Below are 23,526 nucleotides of genomic sequence, written 5' to 3' on the forward strand. Positions count from 1 at the left end.
CGCAGAAGAAGTTGTTCTTTGGGTGGGAGGGTGGGCTAGTGGAAGGAGGGGGCAATCTCTTTTTTTCCCGGGTGGTAGGGGGATGACAGGAGAAGGGAAACGGGTGGTGAGAAAGGTACAGAGGGCAGGGTTTGGGGGCTGGGAAGGAAAGGGAAAAGATTAGGGTTTGGGGATGATGAAAGGGCTTTCTACGGGTAAGGATGGCAAAGGGTGGCAGTGACGGAAAGTCAGGCAACCTGTCCTGTCCGTCTTTTTGTATCGTGAATTGGAAAGACTGCAAGGGGGAGGGGAGTTGCTTGCGCCCTAAAGGAGGAGTTATTCAGATTCATTGCAGTGGGCGGCGGCTGCAAAACGCACCATTCTTCTTGTTTTGGCTCTGCAAAGCAGCCTTTTCAAGGGTTGGCTTGGGTGACAAAATGTCTTGTGTAGGCGTGGGTTTGTCTCCCTCTCGCTCTCTCTCCCTAAGATGTGTCCGGCATAGGCCAGGGTGCCACTCGAGGCCCAAACCAATTCTGGTTATCGCTTCTCGGCCTTTTGGCTAAGATCAAGTGTAGTATCTGTTCTTATCAGTTTAATATCTGATACGTCCCCTATCTGGGGACCATATATTAAATGGATTTTTAGAACAGGGAGATGGAAAAAGAGCTTGCTCTGTCCACTCCACGCATTGACCTGGTATTGCAGTACCTCCAGGAACGGTGCACCCCTTCTTAACCCAGTTTCCAAAAGCAGAACTCAATTCACCTGATTCATATTAGCCCGATTTAATGAATTGGAAGAAAGCATACGTCTTCATATGCACCTCAATTTGGCCCATTCACTTTTCACACTTCCTCCTTTTGTTTTTTATCTTTCACACTTTTGACTTTCTTTATTCATCCAAATAGCAAACTCATCACCACTCAACCTGACCAACTCGGCTATGTCCCCGTGCTGCAGTTCTCTGTCTTATCTAGATCATTTGCAATTGAATGGAATAGATCCCTTTTGGACAAAGTGGATTCACCTGCTGCTGCAGTGACCACAGGTGTGATAACATCTAGAATTGGCATCTGGTGCGATCTCTCCGCTTCCACTCCAAAGAAAGTTACCTGTTTATTCCTATCATGCATTGGTTTTTGGGGTTTTCTTTGAGTAATGATGATCTCTTTAGTAGTCTGTTGGCGCCCTCTCCTGGAGGAATAGTTTGCTTGCTCTTGGACATTCTAAAAGAGAGGTCATGATAGACATTGAGCTTCTGAGCTCAATTGGGGACAGTCATGGGTGATGAATGTTTGCAACCTACTGCGAAGCCTCATACCGCAATATAAGGAACGTCAAATACTAAGAAAGGGCGGCCTATGAAAGAATTACTACTTTCAATAAGTACACTTAAACGGCTAATTGGGAATAGAAAAACTGTAAAAAGCCCTCTGAGAAAGCCCCCCTCTAACCTTTGATAGTAAGCTTTTCTGTAGTCTGCCTGTTGATGTATTTTCCGTTTGAACTGTGCACAACATGAAGAGACGGAACACTGGCGGCTTGTCACAATGCCCCCCGATGACATCACAATAGCGCTGCTGCCTAGAAAACAAGCTGCGCAGAAGAAGTTGTTCTTTGGGTGGGAGGGTGGGCTAGTGGAAGGAGGGGGCAATCTCTTTTTTTCCCGGGTGGTAGGGGGATGACAGGAGAAGGGAAGCGGGTGGTGAGAAAGGTACAGAGGGCAGGGTTTGGGGGCTGGGAAGGAAAGGGAAAAGATTAGGGTTTGGGGATGATGAAAGGGCTTTCTACGGGTAAGGATGGCAAAGGGTGGCAGTGACGGAAAGTCAGGCAACCTGTCCTGTCCGTCTTTTTGTATCGTGAATTGGAAAGACTGCAAGGGGGAGGGGAGTTGCTTGCGCCCTAAAGGAGGAGTTATTCAGATTCATTGCAGTGGGCGGCGGCTGCAAAACGCACCATTCTTCTTGTTTTGGCTCTGCAAAGCAGCCTTTTCAAGGGTTGGCTTGGGTGACAAAATGTCTTGTGTAGGCGTGGGTTTGTCTCCCTCTCGCTCTCTCTCCCTAAGATGTGTCCGGCATAGGCCAGGGTGCCACTCGAGGCCCAAACCAATTCTGGTTATCGCTTCTCGGCCTTTTGGCTAAGATCAAGTGTAGTATCTGTTCTTATCAGTTTAATATCTGATACGTCCCCTATCTGGGGACCATATATTAAATGGATTTTTAGAACAGGGAGATGGAAAAAGAGCTTGCTCTGTCCACTCCACGCATTGACCTGGTATTGCAGTACCTCCAGGAACGGTGCACCCCTTCTTAACCCAGTTTCCAAAAGCAGAACTCAATTCACCTGATTCATATTAGCCCGATTTAATGAATTGGAAGAAAGCATACGTCTTCATATGCACCTCAATTTGGCCCATTCACTTTTCACACTTCCTCCTTTTGTTTTTTATCTTTCACACTTTTGACTTTCTTTATTCATCCAAATAGCAAACTCATCACCACTCAACCTGACCAACTCGGCTATGTCCCCGTGCTGCAGTTCTCTGTCTTATCTAGATCATTTGCAATTGAATGGAATAGATCCCTTTTGGACAAAGTGGATTCACCTGCTGCTGCAGTGACCACAGGTGTGATAACATCTAGAATTGGCATCTGGTGCGATCTCTCCGCTTCCACTCCAAAGAAAGTTACCTGTTTATTCCTATCATGCATTGGTTTTTGGGGTTTTCTTTGAGTAATGATGATCTCTTTAGTAGTCTGTTGGCGCCCTCTCCTGGAGGAATAGTTTGCTTGCTCTTGGACATTCTAAAAGAGAGGTCATGATAGACATTGAGCTTCTGAGCTCAATTGGGGACAGTCATGGGTGATGAATGTTTGCAACCTACTGCGAAGCCTCATACCGCAATATAAGGAACGTCAAATACTAAGAAAGGGCGGCCTATGAAAGAATTACTACTTTCAATAAGTACACTTAAACGGCTAATTGGGAATAGAAAAACTGTAAAAAGCCCTCTGAGAAAGCCCCCCTCTAACCTTTGATAGTAAGCTTTTCTGTAGTCTGCCTGTTGATGTATTTTCCGTTTGAACTGTGCACAACATGAAGAGACGGAACACTGGCGGCTTGTCACAATGCCCCCCGATGACATCACAATAGCGCTGCTGCCTAGAAAACAAGCTGCGCAGAAGAAGTTGTTCTTTGGGTGGGAGGGTGGGCTAGTGGAAGGAGGGGGCAATCTCTTTTTTTCCCGGGTGGTAGGGGGATGACAGGAGAAGGGAAGCGGGTGGTGAGAAAGGTACAGAGGGCAGGGTTTGGGGGCTGGGAAGGAAAGGGAAAAGATTAGGGTTTGGGGATGATGAAAGGGCTTTCTACGGGTAAGGATGGCAAAGGGTGGCAGTGACGGAAAGTCAGGCAACCTGTCCTGTCCGTCTTTTTGTATCGTGAATTGGAAAGACTGCAAGGGGGAGGGGAGTTGCTTGCGCCCTAAAGGAGGAGTTATTCAGATTCATTGCAGTGGGCGGCGGCTGCAAAACGCACCATTCTTCTTGTTTTGGCTCTGCAAAGCAGCCTTTTCAAGGGTTGGCTTGGGTGACAAAATGTCTTGTGTAGGCGTGGGTTTGTCTCCCTCTCGCTCTCTCTCCCTAAGATGTGTCCGGCATAGGCCAGGGTGCCACTCGAGGCCCAAACCAATTCTGGTTATCGCTTCTCGGCCTTTTGGCTAAGATCAAGTGTAGTATCTGTTCTTATCAGTTTAATATCTGATACGTCCCCTATCTGGGGACCATATATTAAATGGATTTTTAGAACAGGGAGATGGAAAAAGAGCTTGCTCTGTCCACTCCACGCATTGACCTGGTATTGCAGTACCTCCAGGAACGGTGCACCCCTTCTTAACCCAGTTTCCAAAAGCAGAACTCAATTCACCTGATTCATATTAGCCCGATTTAATGAATTGGAAGAAAGCATACGTCTTCATATGCACCTCAATTTGGCCCATTCACTTTTCACACTTCCTCCTTTTGTTTTTTATCTTTCACACTTTTGACTTTCTTTATTCATCCAAATAGCAAACTCATCACCACTCAACCTGACCAACTCGGCTATGTCCCCGTGCTGCAGTTCTCTGTCTTATCTAGATCATTTGCAATTGAATGGAATAGATCCCTTTTGGACAAAGTGGATTCACCTGCTGCTGCAGTGACCACAGGTGTGATAACATCTAGAATTGGCATCTGGTGCGATCTCTCCGCTTCCACTCCAAAGAAAGTTACCTGTTTATTCCTATCATGCATTGGTTTTTGGGGTTTTCTTTGAGTAATGATGATCTCTTTAGTAGTCTGTTGGCGCCCTCTCCTGGAGGAATAGTTTGCTTGCTCTTGGACATTCTAAAAGAGAGGTCATGATAGACATTGAGCTTCTGAGCTCAATTGGGGACAGTCATGGGTGATGAATGTTTGCAACCTACTGCGAAGCCTCATACCGCAATATAAGGAACGTCAAATACTAAGAAAGGGCGGCCTATGAAAGAATTACTACTTTCAATAAGTACACTTAAACGGCTAATTGGGAATAGAAAAACTGTAAAAAGCCCTCTGAGAAAGCCCCCCTCTAACCTTTGATAGTAAGCTTTTCTGTAGTCTGCCTGTTGATGTATTTTCCGTTTGAACTGTGCACAACATGAAGAGACGGAACACTGGCGGCTTGTCACAATGCCCCCCGATGACATCACAATAGCGCTGCTGCCTAGAAAACAAGCTGCGCAGAAGAAGTTGTTCTTTGGGTGGGAGGGTGGGCTAGTGGAAGGAGGGGGCAATCTCTTTTTTTCCCGGGTGGTAGGGGGATGACAGGAGAAGGGAAGCGGGTGGTGAGAAAGGTACAGAGGGCAGGGTTTGGGGGCTGGGAAGGAAAGGGAAAAGATTAGGGTTTGGGGATGATGAAAGGGCTTTCTACGGGTAAGGATGGCAAAGGGTGGCAGTGACGGAAAGTCAGGCAACCTGTCCTGTCCGTCTTTTTGTATCGTGAATTGGAAAGACTGCAAGGGGGAGGGGAGTTGCTTGCGCCCTAAAGGAGGAGTTATTCAGATTCATTGCAGTGGGCGGCGGCTGCAAAACGCACCATTCTTCTTGTTTTGGCTCTGCAAAGCAGCCTTTTCAAGGGTTGGCTTGGGTGACAAAATGTCTTGTGTAGGCGTGGGTTTGTCTCCCTCTCGCTCTCTCTCCCTAAGATGTGTCCGGCATAGGCCAGGGTGCCACTCGAGGCCCAAACCAATTCTGGTTATCGCTTCTCGGCCTTTTGGCTAAGATCAAGTGTAGTATCTGTTCTTATCAGTTTAATATCTGATACGTCCCCTATCTGGGGACCATATATTAAATGGATTTTTAGAACAGGGAGATGGAAAAAGAGCTTGCTCTGTCCACTCCACGCATTGACCTGGTATTGCAGTACCTCCAGGAACGGTGCACCCCTTCTTAACCCAGTTTCCAAAAGCAGAACTCAATTCACCTGATTCATATTAGCCCGATTTAATGAATTGGAAGAAAGCATACGTCTTCATATGCACCTCAATTTGGCCCATTCACTTTTCACACTTCCTCCTTTTGTTTTTTATCTTTCACACTTTTGACTTTCTTTATTCATCCAAATAGCAAACTCATCACCACTCAACCTGACCAACTCGGCTATGTCCCCGTGCTGCAGTTCTCTGTCTTATCTAGATCATTTGCAATTGAATGGAATAGATCCCTTTTGGACAAAGTGGATTCACCTGCTGCTGCAGTGACCACAGGTGTGATAACATCTAGAATTGGCATCTGGTGCGATCTCTCCGCTTCCACTCCAAAGAAAGTTACCTGTTTATTCCTATCATGCATTGGTTTTTGGGGTTTTCTTTGAGTAATGATGATCTCTTTAGTAGTCTGTTGGCGCCCTCTCCTGGAGGAATAGTTTGCTTGCTCTTGGACATTCTAAAAGAGAGGTCATGATAGACATTGAGCTTCTGAGCTCAATTGGGGACAGTCATGGGTGATGAATGTTTGCAACCTACTGCGAAGCCTCATACCGCAATATAAGGAACGTCAAATACTAAGAAAGGGCGGCCTATGAAAGAATTACTACTTTCAATAAGTACACTTAAACGGCTAATTGGGAATAGAAAAACTGTAAAAAGCCCTCTGAGAAAGCCCCCCTCTAACCTTTGATAGTAAGCTTTTCTGTAGTCTGCCTGTTGATGTATTTTCCGTTTGAACTGTGCACAACATGAAGAGACGGAACACTGGCGGCTTGTCACAATGCCCCCCGATGACATCACAATAGCGCTGCTGCCTAGAAAACAAGCTGCGCAGAAGAAGTTGTTCTTTGGGTGGGAGGGTGGGCTAGTGGAAGGAGGGGGCAATCTCTTTTTTTCCCGGGTGGTAGGGGGATGACAGGAGAAGGGAAGCGGGTGGTGAGAAAGGTACAGAGGGCAGGGTTTGGGGGCTGGGAAGGAAAGGGAAAAGATTAGGGTTTGGGGATGATGAAAGGGCTTTCTACGGGTAAGGATGGCAAAGGGTGGCAGTGACGGAAAGTCAGGCAACCTGTCCTGTCCGTCTTTTTGTATCGTGAATTGGAAAGACTGCAAGGGGGAGGGGAGTTGCTTGCGCCCTAAAGGAGGAGTTATTCAGATTCATTGCAGTGGGCGGCGGCTGCAAAACGCACCATTCTTCTTGTTTTGGCTCTGCAAAGCAGCCTTTTCAAGGGTTGGCTTGGGTGACAAAATGTCTTGTGTAGGCGTGGGTTTGTCTCCCTCTCGCTCTCTCTCCCTAAGATGTGTCCGGCATAGGCCAGGGTGCCACTCGAGGCCCAAACCAATTCTGGTTATCGCTTCTCGGCCTTTTGGCTAAGATCAAGTGTAGTATCTGTTCTTATCAGTTTAATATCTGATACGTCCCCTATCTGGGGACCATATATTAAATGGATTTTTAGAACAGGGAGATGGAAAAAGAGCTTGCTCTGTCCACTCCACGCATTGACCTGGTATTGCAGTACCTCCAGGAACGGTGCACCCCTTCTTAACCCAGTTTCCAAAAGCAGAACTCAATTCACCTGATTCATATTAGCCCGATTTAATGAATTGGAAGAAAGCATACGTCTTCATATGCACCTCAATTTGGCCCATTCACTTTTCACACTTCCTCCTTTTGTTTTTTATCTTTCACACTTTTGACTTTCTTTATTCATCCAAATAGCAAACTCATCACCACTCAACCTGACCAACTCGGCTATGTCCCCGTGCTGCAGTTCTCTGTCTTATCTAGATCATTTGCAATTGAATGGAATAGATCCCTTTTGGACAAAGTGGATTCACCTGCTGCTGCAGTGACCACAGGTGTGATAACATCTAGAATTGGCATCTGGTGCGATCTCTCCGCTTCCACTCCAAAGAAAGTTACCTGTTTATTCCTATCATGCATTGGTTTTTGGGGTTTTCTTTGAGTAATGATGATCTCTTTAGTAGTCTGTTGGCGCCCTCTCCTGGAGGAATAGTTTGCTTGCTCTTGGACATTCTAAAAGAGAGGTCATGATAGACATTGAGCTTCTGAGCTCAATTGGGGACAGTCATGGGTGATGAATGTTTGCAACCTACTGCGAAGCCTCATACCGCAATATAAGGAACGTCAAATACTAAGAAAGGGCGGCCTATGAAAGAATTACTACTTTCAATAAGTACACTTAAACGGCTAATTGGGAATAGAAAAACTGTAAAAAGCCCTCTGAGAAAGCCCCCCTCTAACCTTTGATAGTAAGCTTTTCTGTAGTCTGCCTGTTGATGTATTTTCCGTTTGAACTGTGCACAACATGAAGAGACGGAACACTGGCGGCTTGTCACAATGCCCCCCGATGACATCACAATAGCGCTGCTGCCTAGAAAACAAGCTGCGCAGAAGAAGTTGTTCTTTGGGTGGGAGGGTGGGCTAGTGGAAGGAGGGGGCAATCTCTTTTTTTCCCGGGTGGTAGGGGGATGACAGGAGAAGGGAAGCGGGTGGTGAGAAAGGTACAGAGGGCAGGGTTTGGGGGCTGGGAAGGAAAGGGAAAAGATTAGGGTTTGGGGATGATGAAAGGGCTTTCTACGGGTAAGGATGGCAAAGGGTGGCAGTGACGGAAAGTCAGGCAACCTGTCCTGTCCGTCTTTTTGTATCGTGAATTGGAAAGACTGCAAGGGGGAGGGGAGTTGCTTGCGCCCTAAAGGAGGAGTTATTCAGATTCATTGCAGTGGGCGGCGGCTGCAAAACGCACCATTCTTCTTGTTTTGGCTCTGCAAAGCAGCCTTTTCAAGGGTTGGCTTGGGTGACAAAATGTCTTGTGTAGGCGTGGGTTTGTCTCCCTCTCGCTCTCTCTCCCTAAGATGTGTCCGGCATAGGCCAGGGTGCCACTCGAGGCCCAAACCAATTCTGGTTATCGCTTCTCGGCCTTTTGGCTAAGATCAAGTGTAGTATTTTGGCTAAGATCAAGTGTAGTGTTGTTCGAAGAGGTGGTTTAAGCTCCAGGCCACCTTAGTACAATGATACAATGCACACTGGAAGGTTACGCTTGCTAGTACTCTGGGTGGATAGTATATTCATCTAGAGGAAAACATGGCCCTACCAGGATCGAGGCTATTAGACTGAGTAAGGGTGGGGGGCTATGGTACAACGTGCCCCAGGACTGACGACCCTGGAGTGAGTCTGAGCTTGCTGGCTTGGGACCCCGGCAAGCCTTGGGCTCTGTAGCACACCGTACCTTGCCTTTTCATACTTTTTGAGCATATTACCCTATCCCGGCCTTCTGGCTAGGAAGGGAAATTTTTATAATCCCGGTCGGAGGTCTGGTCAGCTTTGGGCTGAGAAACTAACACCCGGTTGGAGGTCCGGGTCAGCTTCGGCTGAGAAACCAACACCCGGTTGGAGGTCTGGGTCAGCTTCGGCTGAGAAACCAACACCCGGTTGGAGATCCGGTTAGCCTTGGGCTGAGAAACCAACACCGGTTGACGGTCCGGGCAGTCTCGGCTGCGAAACCAACGACTAGTAGCTCCCTACTCCACTTGGGTAAGATGCCTCGGTGGACGCTGGGAGCAACAACAAGGCTCAACCAGGCTTCGGCTTGGGGGAGCACCGAAGATCCCTGACCCTCGCTGTGGCCTTCTGGCTCGGAGGGACGGGGTTGATTTTTGGGGATCCTCTTCTCACGGAGGGGTCCACACGAATCCTAGCCTTTGCACTGTTTTTGGTGTGACTTCGGTCATGCATTTTTGCGGTGCTTTGGAAAGCTTCATTAAATCAAAAAAATCTGTTCTTATCAGTTTAATATCTGATACGTCCCCTATCTGGGGACCATATATTAAATGGATTTTTAGAACAGGGAGATGGAAAAAGAGCTTGCTCTGTCCACTCCACGCATTGACCTGGTATTGCAGTACCTCCAGAAACGGTGCACCCCTTCTTAACCCAGTTTCCAAAAGCAGAACTCAATTCACCTGATTCATATTAGCCCGATTTAATGAATTGGAAGAAAGCATACGTCTTCATATGCACCTCAATTTGGCCCATTCACTTTTCACACTTCCTCCTTTTGTTTTTTATCTTTCACACTTTTGACTTTCTTTATTCATCCAAATAGCAAACTCATCACCACTCAACCTGACCAACTCGGCTATGTCCCCGTGCTGCAGTTCTCTGTCTTATCTAGATCATTTGCAATTGAATGGAATAGATCCCTTTTGGACAAAGTGGATTCACCTGCTGCTGCAGTGACCACAGGTGTGATAACATCTAGAATTGGCATCTGGTGCGATCTCTCCGCTTCCACTCCAAAGAAAGTTACCTGTTTATTCCTATCATGCATTGGTTTTTGGGGTTTTCTTTGAGTAATGATGATCTCTTTAGTAGTCTGTTGGCGCCCTCTCCTGGAGGAATAGTTTGCTTGCTCTTGGACATTCTAAAAGAGAGGTCATGATAGACATTGAGCTTCTGAGCTCAATTGGGGACAGTCATGGGTGATGAATGTTTGCAACCTACTGCGAAGCCTCATACCGCAATATAAGGAACGTCAAATACTAAGAAAGGGCGGCCTATGAAAGAATTACTACTTTCAATAAGTACACTTAAACGGCTAATTGGGAATAGAAAAACTGTAAAAAGCCCTCTGAGAAAGCCCCCCTCTAACCTTTGATAGTAAGCTTTTCTGTAGTCTGCCTGTTGATGTATTTTCCGTTTGAACTGTGCACAACATGAAGAGACGGAACACTGGCGGCTTGTCACAATGCCCCCCGATGACATCACAATAGCGCTGCTGCCTAGAAAACAAGCTGCGCAGAAGAAGTTGTTCTTTGGGTGGGAGGGTGGGCTAGTGGAAGGAGGGGGCAATCTCTTTTTTTCCCGGGTGGTAGGGGGATGACAGGAGAAGGGAAACGGGTGGTGAGAAAGGTACAGAGGGCAGGGTTTGGGGGCTGGGAAGGAAAGGGAAAAGATTAGGGTTTGGGGATGATGAAAGGGCTTTCTACGGGTAAGGATGGCAAAGGGTGGCAGTGACGGAAAGTCAGGCAACCTGTCCTGTCCGTCTTTTTGTATCGTGAATTGGAAAGACTGCAAGGGGGAGGGGAGTTGCTTGCGCCCTAAAGGAGGAGTTATTCAGATTCATTGCAGTGGGCGGCGGCTGCAAAACGCACCATTCTTCTTGTTTTGGCTCTGCAAAGCAGCCTTTTCAAGGGTTGGCTTGGGTGACAAAATGTCTTGTGTAGGCGTGGGTTTGTCTCCCTCTCGCTCTCTCTCCCTAAGATGTGTCCGGCATAGGCCAGGGTGCCACTCGAGGCCCAAACCAATTCTGGTTATCGCTTCTCGGCCTTTTGGCTAAGATCAAGTGTAGTATTTTGGCTAAGATCAAGTGTAGTGTTGTTCGAAGAGGTGGTTTAAGCTCCAGGCCACCTTAGTACAATGATACAATGCACACTGGAAGGTTACGCTTGCTAGTACTCTGGGTGGATAGTATATTCATCTAGAGGAAAACATGGCCCTACCAGGATCGAGGCTATTAGACTGAGTAAGGGTGGGGGCTATGGTACAACGTGCCCCAGGACTGACGACCCTGGAGTGAGTCTGAGCTTGCTGGCTTGGGACCCCGGCAAGCCTTGGGCTCTGTAGCACACCGTACCTTGCCTTTTCATACTTTTTGAGCATATTACCCTATCCCGGCCTTCTGGCTAGGAAGGGAAATTTTTATAATCCCGGTCGGAGGTCTGGTCAGCTTTGGGCTGAGAAACTAACACCCGGTTGGAGGTCCGGGTCAGCTTCGGCTGAGAAACCAACACCCGGTTGGAGGTCTGGGTCAGCTTCGGCTGAGAAACCAACACCCGGTTGGAGATCCGGTTAGCCTTGGGCTGAGAAACCAACACCGGTTGACGGTCCGGGCAGTTTCGGCTGCGAAACTAACAACTAGTAGCTCTCTACTCCACTTGGGTAAGATGCCTGGGTGGACGCTGGGAGCAACGACAAGGCTCAACCAGGCTTCGGCTTGGGGGAGCACCGAAGATCCCTGACCCTTGCTGTGGCCTTCTGGCTCGGAGGGACGGGGTTGATTTTTGGGGACCCTCTCCTCACGGTGGGGTCCACACGAATCCTAGCCTTTGCACTGTTTTTGGTGTGACTTCGGTCATGCATTTTTTGTGGTGCTTTGGAAAGCTTCATTAAATCAAAAATCTGTTCTTATCAGTTTAATATCTGATACGTCCCCTATCTGGGGACCATATATTAAATGGATTTTTAGAACAGGGAGATGGAAAAAGAGCTTGCTCTGTCCACTCCACGCATTGACCTGGTATTGCAGTACCTCCAGGAACGGTGCACCCCTTCTTAACCCAGTTTCCAAAAGCAGAACTCAATTCACCTGATTCATATTAGCCCGATTTAATGAATTGGAAGAAAGCATACGTCTTCATATGCACCTCAATTTGGCCCATTCACTTTTCACACTTCCTCCTTTTGTTTTTTATCTTTCACACTTTTGACTTTCTTTATTCATCCAAATAGCAAACTCATCACCACTCAACCTGACCAACTCGGCTATGTCCCCGTGCTGCAGTTCTCTGTCTTATCTAGATCATTTGCAATTGAATGGAATAGATCCCTTTTGGACAAAGTGGATTCACCTGCTGCTGCAGTGACCACAGGTGTGATAACATCTAGAATTGGCATCTGGTGCGATCTCTCCGCTTCCACTCCAAAGAAAGTTACCTGTTTATTCCTATCATGCATTGGTTTTTGGGGTTTTCTTTGAGTAATGATGATCTCTTTAGTAGTCTGTTGGCGCCCTCTCCTGGAGGAATAGTTTGCTTGCTCTTGGACATTCTAAAAGAGAGGTCATGATAGACATTGAGCTTCTGAGCTCAATTGGGGACAGTCATGGGTGATGAATGTTTGCAACCTACTGCGAAGCCTCATACCGCAATATAAGGAACGTCAAATACTAAGAAAGGGCGGCCTATGAAAGAATTACTACTTTCAATAAGTACACTTAAACGGCTAATTGGGAATAGAAAAACTGTAAAAAGCCCTCTGAGAAAGCCCCCCTCTAACCTTTGATAGTAAGCTTTTCTGTAGTCTGCCTGTTGATGTATTTTCCGTTTGAACTGTGCACAACATGAAGAGACGGAACACTGGCGGCTTGTCACAATGCCCCCCGATGACATCACAATAGCGCTGCTGCCTAGAAAACAAGCTGCGCAGAAGAAGTTGTTCTTTGGGTGGGAGGGTGGGCTAGTGGAAGGAGGGGGCAATCTCTTTTTTTCCCGGGTGGTAGGGGGATGACAGGAGAAGGGAAGCGGGTGGTGAGAAAGGTACAGAGGGCAGGGTTTGGGGGCTGGGAAGGAAAGGGAAAAGATTAGGGTTTGGGGATGATGAAAGGGCTTTCTACGGGTAAGGATGGCAAAGGGTGGCAGTGACGGAAAGTCAGGCAACCTGTCCTGTCCGTCTTTTTGTATCGTGAATTGGAAAGACTGCAAGGGGGAGGGGAGTTGCTTGCGCCCTAAAGGAGGAGTTATTCAGATTCATTGCAGTGGGCGGCGGCTGCAAAACGCACCATTCTTCTTGTTTTGGCTCTGCAAAGCAGCCTTTTCAAGGGTTGGCTTGGGTGACAAAATGTCTTGTGTAGGCGTGGGTTTGTCTCCCTCTCGCTCTCTCTCCCTAAGATGTGTCCGGCATAGGCCAGGGTGCCACTCGAGGCCCAAACCAATTCTGGTTATCGCTTCTCGGCCTTTTGGCTAAGATCAAGTGTAGTATCTGTTCTTATCAGTTTAATATCTGATACGTCCCCTATCTGGGGACCATATATTAAATGGATTTTTAGAACAGGGAGATGGAAAAAGAGCTTGCTCTGTCCACTCCACGCATTGACCTGGTATTGCAGTACCTCCAGGAACGGTGCACCCCTTCTTAACCCAGTTTCCAAAAGCAGAACTCAATTCACCTGATTCATATTAGCCCGATTTAATGAATTGGAAGAAAGCATACGTCTTCATATGCACCTCAATTTGGCCCATTCACTTTTCACACTTCCTCCTTTTGTTTTTTATCTTTCACACTTTTGACTTTCTTTATTCATCCAAATAGCAAACTCATCACCACTCAACCTGACCAACTCGGCTATGTCCCCGTGCTGCAGTTCTCTGTCTTATCTAGATCATTTGCAATTGAATGGAATAGATCCCTTTTGGACAAAGTGGATTCACCTGCTGCTGCAGTGACCACAGGTGTGATAACATCTAGAATTGGCATCTGGTGCGATCTCTCCGCTTCCACTCCAAAGAAAGTTACCTGTTTATTCCTATCATGCATTGGTTTTTGGGGTTTTCTTTGAGTAATGATGATCTCTTTAGTAGTCTGTTGGCGCCCTCTCCTGGAGGAATAGTTTGCTTGCTCTTGGACATTCTAAAAGAGAGGTCATGATAGACATTGAGCTTCTGAGCTCAATTGGGGACAGTCATGGGTGATGAATGTTTGCAACCTACTGCGAAGCCTCATACCGCAATATAAGGAACGTCAAATACTAAGAAAGGGCGGCCTATGAAAGAATTACTACTTTCAATAAGTACACTTAAACGGCTAATTGGGAATAGAAAAACTGTAAAAAGCCCTCTGAGAAAGCCCCCCTCTAACCTTTGATAGTAAGCTTTTCTGTAGTCTGCCTGTTGATGTATTTTCCGTTTGAACTGTGCACAACATGAAGAGACGGAACACTGGCGGCTTGTCACAATGCCCCCCGATGACATCACAATAGCGCTGCTGCCTAGAAAACAAGCTGCGCAGAAGAAGTTGTTCTTTGGGTGGGAGGGTGGGCTAGTGGAAGGAGGGGGCAATCTCTTTTTTTCCCGGGTGGTAGGGGGATGACAGGAGAAGGGAAGCGGGTGGTGAGAAAGGTACAGAGGGCAGGGTTTGGGGGCTGGGAAGGAAAGGGAAAAGATTAGGGTTTGGGGATGATGAAAGGGCTTTCTACGGGTAAGGATGGCAAAGGGTGGCAGTGACGGAAAGTCAGGCAACCTGTCCTGTCCGTCTTTTTGTATCGTGAATTGGAAAGACTGCAAGGGGGAGGGGAGTTGCTTGCGCCCTAAAGGAGGAGTTATTCAGATTCATTGCAGTGGGCGGCGGCTGCAAAACGCACCATTCTTCTTGTTTTGGCTCTGCAAAGCAGCCTTTTCAAGGGTTGGCTTGGGTGACAAAATGTCTTGTGTAGGCGTGGGTTTGTCTCCCTCTCGCTCTCTCTCCCTAAGATGTGTCCGGCATAGGCCAGGGTGCCACTCGAGGCCCAAACCAATTCTGGTTATCGCTTCTCGGCCTTTTGGCTAAGATCAAGTGTAGTATCTGTTCTTATCAGTTTAATATCTGATACGTCCCCTATCTGGGGACCATATATTAAATGGATTTTTAGAACAGGGAGATGGAAAAAGAGCTTGCTCTGTCCACTCCACGCATTGACCTGGTATTGCAGTACCTCCAGGAACGGTGCACCCCTTCTTAACCCAGTTTCCAAAAGCAGAACTCAATTCACCTGATTCATATTAGCCCGATTTAATGAATTGGAAGAAAGCATACGTCTTCATATGCACCTCAATTTGGCCCATTCACTTTTCACACTTCCTCCTTTTGTTTTTTATCTTTCACACTTTTGACTTTCTTTATTCATCCAAATAGCAAACTCATCACCACTCAACCTGACCAACTCGGCTATGTCCCCGTGCTGCAGTTCTCTGTCTTATCTAGATCATTTGCAATTGAATGGAATAGATCCCTTTTGGACAAAGTGGATTCACCTGCTGCTGCAGTGACCACAGGTGTGATAACATCTAGAATTGGCATCTGGTGCGATCTCTCCGCTTCCACTCCAAAGAAAGTTACCTGTTTATTCCTATCATGCATTGGTTTTTGGGGTTTTCTTTGAGTAATGATGATCTCTTTAGTAGTCTGTTGGCGCCCTCTCCTGGAGGAATAGTTTGCTTGCTCTTGGACATTCTAAAAGAGAGGTCATGATAGACATTGAGCTTCTGAGCTCAATTGGGGACAGTCATGGGTGATGAATGTTTGCAACCTACTGCGAAGCCTCATACCGCAATATAAGGAACGTCAAATACTAAGAAAGGGCGCCCTATGAAAGAATTACTACTTTCAATAAGTACACTTAAACGGCTAATTGGGAATAGAAAAACTGTAAAAAGCCCTCTGAGAAAGCCCCCCTCTAACCTTTGATAGTAAGCTTTTCTGTAGTCTGCCTGTTGATGTATTTTCCGTTTGAACTGTGCACAACATGAAGAGACGGAACACTGGCGGCTTGTCACAATGCCCCCCGATGACATCACAATAGCGCTGCTGCCTAGAAAACAAGCTGCGCAGAAGAAGTTGTTCTTTGGGTGGGAGGGTGGGCTAGTGGAAGGAGGGGGCAATCTCTTTTTTTCCCGGGTGGTAGGGGGATGACAGGAGAAGGGAAGCGGGTGGTGAGAAAGGTACAGAGGGCAGGGTTTGGGGGCTGGGAAGGAAAGGGAAAAGATTAGGGTTTGGGGATGATGAAAGGGCTTTCTACGGGTAAGGATGGCAAAGGGTGGCAGTGACGGAAAGTCAGGCAACCTGTCCTGTCCGTCTTTTTGTATCGTGAATTGGAAAGACTGCAAGGGGGAGGGGAGTTGCTTGCGCCCTAAAGGAGGAGTTATTCAGATTCATTGCAGTGGGCGGCGGCTGCAAAACGCACCATTCTTCTTGTTTTGGCTCTGCAAAGCAGCCTTTTCAAGGGTTGGCTTGGGTGACAAAATGTCTTGTGTAGGCGTGGGTTTGTCTCCCTCTCGCTCTCTCTCCCTAAGATGTGTCCGGCATAGGCCAGGGTGCCACTCGAGGCCCAAACCAATTCTGGTTATCGCTTCTCGGCCTTTTGGCTAAGATCAAGTGTAGTATCTGTTCTTATCAGTTTAATATCTGATACGTCCCCTATCTGGGGACCATATATTAAATGGATTTTTAGAACAGGGAGATGGAAAAAGAGCTTGCTCTGTCCACTCCACGCATTGACCTGGTATTGCAGTACCTCCAGGAACGGTGCACCCCTTCTTAACCCAGTTTCCAAAAGCAGAACTCAATTCACCTGATTCATATTAGCCCGATTTAATGAATTGGAAGAAAGCATACGTCTTCATATGCACCTCAATTTGGCCCATTCACTTTTCACACTTCCTCCTTTTGTTTTTTATCTTTCACACTTTTGACTTTCTTTATTCATCCAAATAGCAAACTCATCACCACTCAACCTGACCAACTCGGCTATGTCCCCGTGCTGCAGTTCTCTGTCTTATCTAGATCATTTGCAATTGAATGGAATAGATCCCTTTTGGACAAAGTGGATTCACCTGCTGCTGCAGTGACCACAGGTGTGATAACATCTAGAATTGGCATCTGGTGCGATCTCTCCGCTTCCACTCCAAAGAAAGTTACCTGTTTATTCCTATCATGCATTGGTTTTTGGGGTTTTCTTTGAGTAATGATGATCTCTTTAGTAGTCTGTTGGCGCCCTCTCCTGGAGGAATAGTTTGCTTGCTCTTGGACATTCTAAAAGAGAGGTCATGATAGACATTGAGCTTCTGAGCTCAATTGGGGACAGTCATGGGTGATGAATGTTTGCAACCTACTGCGAAGCCTCATACCGCAATATAAGGAACGTCAAATACTAAGAAAGGGCGGCCTATGAAAGAATTACTACTTTCAATAAGTACACTTAAACGGCTAATTGGGAATAGAAAAACTGTAAAAAGCCCTCTGAGAAAGCCCCCCTCTAACCTTTGATAGTAAGCTTTTCTGTAGTCTGCCTGTTGATGTATTTTCCGTTTGAACTGTGCACAACATGAAGAGACGGAACACTGGCGGCTTGTCACAATGCCCCCCGATGACATCACAATAGCGCTGCTGCCTAGAAAACAAGCTGCGCAGAAGAAGTTGTTCTTTGGGTGGGAGGGTGGGCTAGTGGAAGGAGGGGGCAATCTCTTTTTTTCCCGGGTGGTAGGGGGATGACAGGAGAAGGGAAGCGGGTGGTGAGAAAGGTACAGAGGGCAGGGTTTGGGGGCTGGGAAGGAAAGGGAAAAGATTAGGGTTTGGGGATGATGAAAGGGCTTTCTACGGGTAAGGATGGCAAAGGGTGGCAGTGACGGAAAGTCAGGCAACCTGTCCTGTCCGTCTTTTTGTATCGTGAATTGGAAAGACTGCAAGGGGGAGGGGAGTTGCTTGCGCCCTAAAGGAGGAGTTATTCAGATTCATTGCAGTGGGCGGCGGCTGCAAAACGCACCATTCTTCTTGTTTTGGCTCTGCAAAGCAGCCTTTTCAAGGGTTGGCTTGGGTGACAAAATGTCTTGTGTAGGCGTGGGTTTGTCTCCCTCTCGCTCTCTCTCCCTAAGATGTGTCCGGCATAGGCCAGGGTGCCACTCGAGGCCCAAACCAATTCTGGTTATCGCTTCTCGGCCTTTTGGCTAAGATCAAGTGTAGTATCTGTTCTTATCAGTTTAATATCTGATACGTCCCCTATCTGGGGACCATATATTAAATGGATTTTTAGAACAGGGAGATGGAAAAAGAGCTTGCTCTGTCCACTCCACGCATTGACCTGGTATTGCAGTACCTCCAGGAACGGTGCACCCCTTCTTAACCCAGTTTCCAAAAGCAGAACTCAATTCACCTGATTCATATTAGCCCGATTTAATGAATTGGAAGAAAGCATACGTCTTCATATGCACCTCAATTTGGCCCATTCACTTTTCACACTTCCTCCTTTTGTTTTTTATCTTTCACACTTTTGACTTTCTTTATTCATCCAAATAGCAAACTCATCACCACTCAACCTGACCAACTCGGCTATGTCCCCGTGCTGCAGTTCTCTGTCTTATCTAGATCATTTGCAATTGAATGGAATAGATCCCTTTTGGACAAAGTGGATTCACCTGCTGCTGCAGTGACCACAGGTGTGATAACATCTAGAATTGGCATCTGGTGCGATCTCTCCGCTTCCACTCCAAAGAAAGTTACCTGTTTATTCCTATCATGCATTGGTTTTTGGGGTTTTCTTTGAGTAATGATGATCTCTTTAGTAGTCTGTTGGCGCCCTCTCCTGGAGGAATAGTTTGCTTGCTCTTGGACATTCTAAAAGAGAGGTCATGATAGACATTGAGCTTCTGAGCTCAATTGGGGACAGTCATGGGTGATGAATGTTTGCAACCTACTGCGAAGCCTCATACCGCAATATAAGGAACGTCAAATACTAAGAAAGGGCGGCCTATGAAAGAATTACTACTTTCAATAAGTACACTTAAACGGCTAATTGGGAATAGAAAAACTGTAAAAAGCCCTCTGAGAAAGCCCCCCTCTAACCTTTGATAGTAAGCTTTTCTGTAGTCTGCCTGTTGATGTATTTTCCGTTTGAACTGTGCACAACATGAAGAGACGGAACACTGGCGGCTTGTCACAATGCCCCCCGATGACATCACAATAGCGCTGCTGCCTAGAAAACAAGCTGCGCAGAAGAAGTTGTTCTTTGGGTGGGAGGGTGGGCTAGTGGAAGGAGGGGGCAATCTCTTTTTTTCCCGGGTGGTAGGGGGATGACAGGAGAAGGGAAGCGGGTGGTGAGAAAGGTACAGAGGGCAGGGTTTGGGGGCTGGGAAGGAAAGGGAAAAGATTAGGGTTTGGGGATGATGAAAGGGCTTTCTACGGGTAAGGATGGCAAAGGGTGGCAGTGACGGAAAGTCAGGCAACCTGTCCTGTCCGTCTTTTTGTATCGTGAATTGGAAAGACTGCAAGGGGGAGGGGAGTTGCTTGCGCCCTAAAGGAGGAGTTATTCAGATTCATTGCAGTGGGCGGCGGCTGCAAAACGCACCATTCTTCTTGTTTTGGCTCTGCAAAGCAGCCTTTTCAAGGGTTGGCTTGGGTGACAAAATGTCTTGTGTAGGCGTGGGTTTGTCTCCCTCTCGCTCTCTCTCCCTAAGATGTGTCCGGCATAGGCCAGGGTGCCACTCGAGGCCCAAACCAATTCTGGTTATCGCTTCTCGGCCTTTTGGCTAAGATCAAGTGTAGTATCTGTTCTTATCAGTTTAATATCTGATACGTCCCCTATCTGGGGACCATATATTAAATGGATTTTTAGAACAGGGAGATGGAAAAAGAGCTTGCTCTGTCCACTCCACGCATTGACCTGGTATTGCAGTACCTCCAGGAACGGTGCACCCCTTCTTAACCCAGTTTCCAAAAGCAGAACTCAATTCACCTGATTCATATTAGCCCGATTTAATGAATTGGAAGAAAGCATACGTCTTCATATGCACCTCAATTTGGCCCATTCACTTTTCACACTTCCTCCTTTTGTTTTTTATCTTTCACACTTTTGACTTTCTTTATTCATCCAAATAGCAAACTCATCACCACTCAACCTGACCAACTCGGCTATGTCCCCGTGCTGCAGTTCTCTGTCTTATCTAGATCATTTGCAATTGAATGGAATAGATCCCTTTTGGACAAAGTGGATTCACCTGCTGCTGCAGTGACCACAGGTGTGATAACATCTAGAATTGGCATCTGGTGCGATCTCTCCGCTTCCACTCCAAAGAAAGTTACCTGTTTATTCCTATCATGCATTGGTTTTTGGGGTTTTCTTTGAGTAATGATGATCTCTTTAGTAGTCTGTTGGCGCCCTCTCCTGGAGGAATAGTTTGCTTGCTCTTGGACATTCTAAAAGAGAGGTCATGATAGACATTGAGCTTCTGAGCTCAATTGGGGACAGTCATGGGTGATGAATGTTTGCAACCTACTGCGAAGCCTCATACCGCAATATAAGGAACGTCAAATACTAAGAAAGGGCGGCCTATGAAAGAATTACTACTTTCAATAAGTACACTTAAACGGCTAATTGGGAATAGAAAAACTGTAAAAAGCCCTCTGAGAAAGCCCCCCTCTAACCTTTGATAGTAAGCTTTTCTGTAGTCTGCCTGTTGATGTATTTTCCGTTTGAACTGTGCACAACATGAAGAGACGGAACACTGGCGGCTTGTCACAATGCCCCCCGATGACATCACAATAGCGCTGCTGCCTAGAAAACAAGCTGCGCAGAAGAAGTTGTTCTTTGGGTGGGAGGGTGGGCTAGTGGAAGGAGGGGGCAATCTCTTTTTTTCCCGGGTGGTAGGGGGATGACAGGAGAAGGGAAGCGGGTGGTGAGAAAGGTACAGAGGGCAGGGTTTGGGGGCTGGGAAGGAAAGGGAAAAGATTAGGGTTTGGGGATGATGAAAGGGCTTTCTACGGGTAAGGATGGCAAAGGGTGGCAGTGACGGAAAGTCAGGCAACCTGTCCTGTCCGTCTTTTTGTATCGTGAATTGGAAAGACTGCAAGGGGGAGGGGAGTTGCTTGCGCCCTAAAGGAGGAGTTATTCAGATTCATTGCAGTGGGCGGCGGCTGCAAAACGCACCATTCTTCTTGTTTTGGCTCTGCAAAGCAGCCTTTTCAAGGGTTGGCTTGGGTGACAAAATGTCTTGTGTAGGCGTGGGTTTGTCTCCCTCTCGCTCTCTCTCCCTAAGATGTGTCCGGCATAGGCCAGGGTGCCACTCGAGGCCCAAACCAATTCTGGTTATCGCTTCTCGGCCTTTTGGCTAAGATCAAGTGTAGTATCTGTTCTTATCAGTTTAATATCTGATACGTCCCCTATCTGGGGACCATATATTAAATGGATTTTTAGAACAGGGAGATGGAAAAAGAGCTTGCTCTGTCCACTCCACGCATTGACCTGGTATTGCAGTACCTCCAGGAACGGTGCACCCCTTCTTAACCCAGTTTCCAAAAGCAGAACTCAATTCACCTGATTCATATTAGCCCGATTTAATGAATTGGAAGAAAGCATACGTCTTCATATGCACCTCAATTTGGCCCATTCACTTTTCACACTTCCTCCTTTTGTTTTTTATCTTTCACACTTTTGACTTTCTTTATTCATCCAAATAGCAAACTCATCACCACTCAACCTGACCAACTCGGCTATGTCCCCGTGCTGCAGTTCTCTGTCTTATCTAGATCATTTGCAATTGAATGGAATAGATCCCTTTTGGACAAAGTGGATTCACCTGCTGCTGCAGTGACCACAGGTGTGATAACATCTAGAATTGGCATCTGGTGCGATCTCTCCGCTTCCACTCCAAAGAAAGTTACCTGTTTATTCCTATCATGCATTGGTTTTTGGGGTTTTCTTTGAGTAATGATGATCTCTTTAGTAGTCTGTTGGCGCCCTCTCCTGGAGGAATAGTTTGCTTGCTCTTGGACATTCTAAAAGAGAGGTCATGATAGACATTGAGCTTCTGAGCTCAATTGGGGACAGTCATGGGTGATGAATGTTTGCAACCTACTGCGAAGCCTCATACCGCAATATAAGGAACGTCAAATACTAAGAAAGGGCGGCCTATGAAAGAATTACTACTTTCAATAAGTACACTTAAACGGCTAATTGGGAATAGAAAAACTGTAAAAAGCCCTCTGAGAAAGCCCCCCTCTAACCTTTGATAGTAAGCTTTTCTGTAGTCTGCCTGTTGATGTATTTTCCGTTTGAACTGTGCACAACATGAAGAGACGGAACACTGGCGGCTTGTCACAATGCCCCCCGATGACATCACAATAGCGCTGCTGCCTAGAAAACAAGCTGCGCAGAAGAAGTTGTTCTTTGGGTGGGAGGGTGGGCTAGTGGAAGGAGGGGGCAATCTCTTTTTTTCCCGGGTGGTAGGGGGATGACAGGAGAAGGGAAGCGGGTGGTGAGAAAGGTACAGAGGGCAGGGTTTGGGGGCTGGGAAGGAAAGGGAAAAGATTAGGGTTTGGGGATGATGAAAGGGCTTTCTACGGGTAAGGATGGCAAAGGGTGGCAGTGACGGAAAGTCAGGCAACCTGTCCTGTCCGTCTTTTTGTATCGTGAATTGGAAAGACTGCAAGGGGGAGGGGAGTTGCTTGCGCCCTAAAGGAGGAGTTATTCAGATTCATTGCAGTGGGCGGCGGCTGCAAAACGCACCATTCTTCTTGTTTTGGCTCTGCAAAGCAGCCTTTTCAAGGGTTGGCTTGGGTGACAAAATGTCTTGTGTAGGCGTGGGTTTGTCTCCCTCTCGCTCTCTCTCCCTAAGATGTGTCCGGCATAGGCCAGGGTGCCACTCGAGGCCCAAACCAATTCTGGTTATCGCTTCTCGGCCTTTTGGCTAAGATCAAGTGTAGTATCTGTTCTTATCAGTTTAATATCTGATACGTCCCCTATCTGGGGACCATATATTAAATGGATTTTTAGAACAGGGAGATGGAAAAAGAGCTTGCTCTGTCCACTCCACGCATTGACCTGGTATTGCAGTACCTCCAGGAACGGTGCACCCCTTCTTAACCCAGTTTCCAAAAGCAGAACTCAATTCACCTGATTCATATTAGCCCGATTTAATGAATTGGAAGAAAGCATACGTCTTCATATGCACCTCAATTTGGCCCATTCACTTTTCACACTTCCTCCTTTTGTTTTTTATCTTTCACACTTTTGACTTTCTTTATTCATCCAAATAGCAAACTCATCACCACTCAACCTGACCAACTCGGCTATGTCCCCGTGCTGCAGTTCTCTGTCTTATCTAGATCATTTGCAATTGAATGGAATAGATCCCTTTTGGACAAAGTGGATTCACCTGCTGCTGCAGTGACCACAGGTGTGATAACATCTAGAATTGGCATCTGGTGCGATCTCTCCGCTTCCACTCCAAAGAAAGTTACCTGTTTATTCCTATCATGCATTGGTTTTTGGGGTTTTCTTTGAGTAATGATGATCTCTTTAGTAGTCTGTTGGCGCCCTCTCCTGGAGGAATAGTTTGCTTGCTCTTGGACATTCTAAAAGAGAGGTCATGATAGACATTGAGCTTCTGAGCTCAATTGGGGACAGTCATGGGTGATGAATGTTTGCAACCTACTGCGAAGCCTCATACCGCAATATAAGGAACGTCAAATACTAAGAAAGGGCGGCCTATGAAAGAATTACTAC

The 23,526-nt window shown here is 46.8% G+C and overlaps 14 non-coding genes and 2 pseudogenes across 14 annotated transcripts; all 16 read left to right on the top strand.

Annotated features, from left to right (window-relative positions):
- The first annotated feature begins 518 nt into the window (after positions 1-518).
- Positions 519-709, top strand: LOC142261206 (U2 spliceosomal RNA). The gene has a single exon (XR_012728953.1). It is a non-coding gene; the product is annotated as a U2 spliceosomal RNA (small nuclear RNA).
- Positions 710-2,096: 1,387 nt separating this feature from the next.
- LOC142261207 (U2 spliceosomal RNA) lies at positions 2,097-2,287 on the top strand. The gene has a single exon (XR_012728954.1). It is a non-coding gene; the product is annotated as a U2 spliceosomal RNA (small nuclear RNA).
- A 1,387-nt stretch (positions 2,288-3,674) lies between these two features.
- LOC142261208 (U2 spliceosomal RNA) lies at positions 3,675-3,865 on the top strand. The gene has a single exon (XR_012728955.1). It is a non-coding gene; the product is annotated as a U2 spliceosomal RNA (small nuclear RNA).
- Positions 3,866-5,252: 1,387 nt separating this feature from the next.
- On the top strand, positions 5,253-5,443 carry LOC142261210 (U2 spliceosomal RNA). Its single transcript, XR_012728956.1, has one exon. It is a non-coding gene; the product is annotated as a U2 spliceosomal RNA (small nuclear RNA).
- A 1,387-nt stretch (positions 5,444-6,830) lies between these two features.
- Positions 6,831-7,021, top strand: LOC142261211 (U2 spliceosomal RNA). Its single transcript, XR_012728957.1, has one exon. It is a non-coding gene; the product is annotated as a U2 spliceosomal RNA (small nuclear RNA).
- Positions 7,022-8,408: 1,387 nt separating this feature from the next.
- On the top strand, positions 8,409-8,553 carry LOC142261361 (U2 spliceosomal RNA; annotated as a pseudogene).
- Positions 8,554-9,230: 677 nt separating this feature from the next.
- Positions 9,231-9,428, top strand: LOC142261346 (U2 spliceosomal RNA). The gene has a single exon (XR_012729076.1). It is a non-coding gene; the product is annotated as a U2 spliceosomal RNA (small nuclear RNA).
- Positions 9,429-10,815: 1,387 nt separating this feature from the next.
- LOC142261362 (U2 spliceosomal RNA) lies at positions 10,816-10,960 on the top strand (annotated as a pseudogene).
- A 680-nt stretch (positions 10,961-11,640) lies between these two features.
- Positions 11,641-11,833, top strand: LOC142261325 (U2 spliceosomal RNA). Its single transcript, XR_012729057.1, has one exon. It is a non-coding gene; the product is annotated as a U2 spliceosomal RNA (small nuclear RNA).
- Positions 11,834-13,220: 1,387 nt separating this feature from the next.
- Positions 13,221-13,411, top strand: LOC142261213 (U2 spliceosomal RNA). Its single transcript, XR_012728959.1, has one exon. It is a non-coding gene; the product is annotated as a U2 spliceosomal RNA (small nuclear RNA).
- Positions 13,412-14,798: 1,387 nt separating this feature from the next.
- LOC142261214 (U2 spliceosomal RNA) lies at positions 14,799-14,989 on the top strand. The gene has a single exon (XR_012728960.1). It is a non-coding gene; the product is annotated as a U2 spliceosomal RNA (small nuclear RNA).
- A 1,387-nt stretch (positions 14,990-16,376) lies between these two features.
- Positions 16,377-16,567, top strand: LOC142261215 (U2 spliceosomal RNA). Its single transcript, XR_012728961.1, has one exon. It is a non-coding gene; the product is annotated as a U2 spliceosomal RNA (small nuclear RNA).
- Positions 16,568-17,954: 1,387 nt separating this feature from the next.
- Positions 17,955-18,145, top strand: LOC142261216 (U2 spliceosomal RNA). Its single transcript, XR_012728962.1, has one exon. It is a non-coding gene; the product is annotated as a U2 spliceosomal RNA (small nuclear RNA).
- A 1,387-nt stretch (positions 18,146-19,532) lies between these two features.
- On the top strand, positions 19,533-19,723 carry LOC142261217 (U2 spliceosomal RNA). Its single transcript, XR_012728963.1, has one exon. It is a non-coding gene; the product is annotated as a U2 spliceosomal RNA (small nuclear RNA).
- A 1,387-nt stretch (positions 19,724-21,110) lies between these two features.
- On the top strand, positions 21,111-21,301 carry LOC142261219 (U2 spliceosomal RNA). Its single transcript, XR_012728965.1, has one exon. It is a non-coding gene; the product is annotated as a U2 spliceosomal RNA (small nuclear RNA).
- Positions 21,302-22,688: 1,387 nt separating this feature from the next.
- Positions 22,689-22,879, top strand: LOC142261221 (U2 spliceosomal RNA). The gene has a single exon (XR_012728966.1). It is a non-coding gene; the product is annotated as a U2 spliceosomal RNA (small nuclear RNA).
- Positions 22,880-23,526: the final 647 nt, after the last annotated feature.

Source organism: Anomaloglossus baeobatrachus, unplaced genomic scaffold (assembly GCF_048569485.1).
Source record: "Anomaloglossus baeobatrachus isolate aAnoBae1 unplaced genomic scaffold, aAnoBae1.hap1 Scaffold_213, whole genome shotgun sequence".
In the NCBI taxonomy this organism is placed as follows: Eukaryota; Metazoa; Chordata; class Amphibia; order Anura; family Aromobatidae; genus Anomaloglossus; species Anomaloglossus baeobatrachus.